Genomic DNA, 592 nt, shown 5'->3' on the forward strand with positions numbered 1-592 from the left:
TACTGACCATAAGGTAGGATTGGAAAATTCGGAAAAGTCCAGTCAACTGAGTCATTATTGAGCTCGTAAACTCCCTGTAAATAAAAGTCATAACACACTGTTAAAAATTTTGTTGTAAATTTACAACACATTTGATGTAAAGTTTGATAGCAACAAATGTTGTTAAAAAACAACACATGTTGTAATCCAACAACATTCACCAAATTTCCTGAAACGAATTTTTATTCCAAAACAGTGGTCATTTACTTTCGTCTGCACCAAAAAAATTGTAATAAAACAAACTTGTTTGTTCTGTAACGATACATCTTGCTATCAAACTTTACAACAATATTGTTGTGGTTTTACAACATGGTGAAACGTGGGGATCATTGTTATGGACCACTGCGGTCAAAATAGAAGGGATTTTGCCACGTGCCAATAAAAACGAACGATGTTGTTTTTTTAACACACTAGTCATTACAAAGGGTGTGATAAATTTACAATTTTTTTTAACAGTGCAGCCTTCACATTTATAATTCATTCGGGTTTGAAGCGCCGCAACATTTATCACTATCAAAACGTACCAGAAAAATAATTACTTACAGTTTTAAAT

Source organism: Frankliniella occidentalis, unplaced genomic scaffold (genome assembly GCF_000697945.3).
Source record: "Frankliniella occidentalis isolate FOCC.00 unplaced genomic scaffold, Focc_3.1 Scaffold393, whole genome shotgun sequence".
Lineage (NCBI taxonomy): Eukaryota > Metazoa > Arthropoda > Insecta > Thysanoptera > Thripidae > Frankliniella > Frankliniella occidentalis.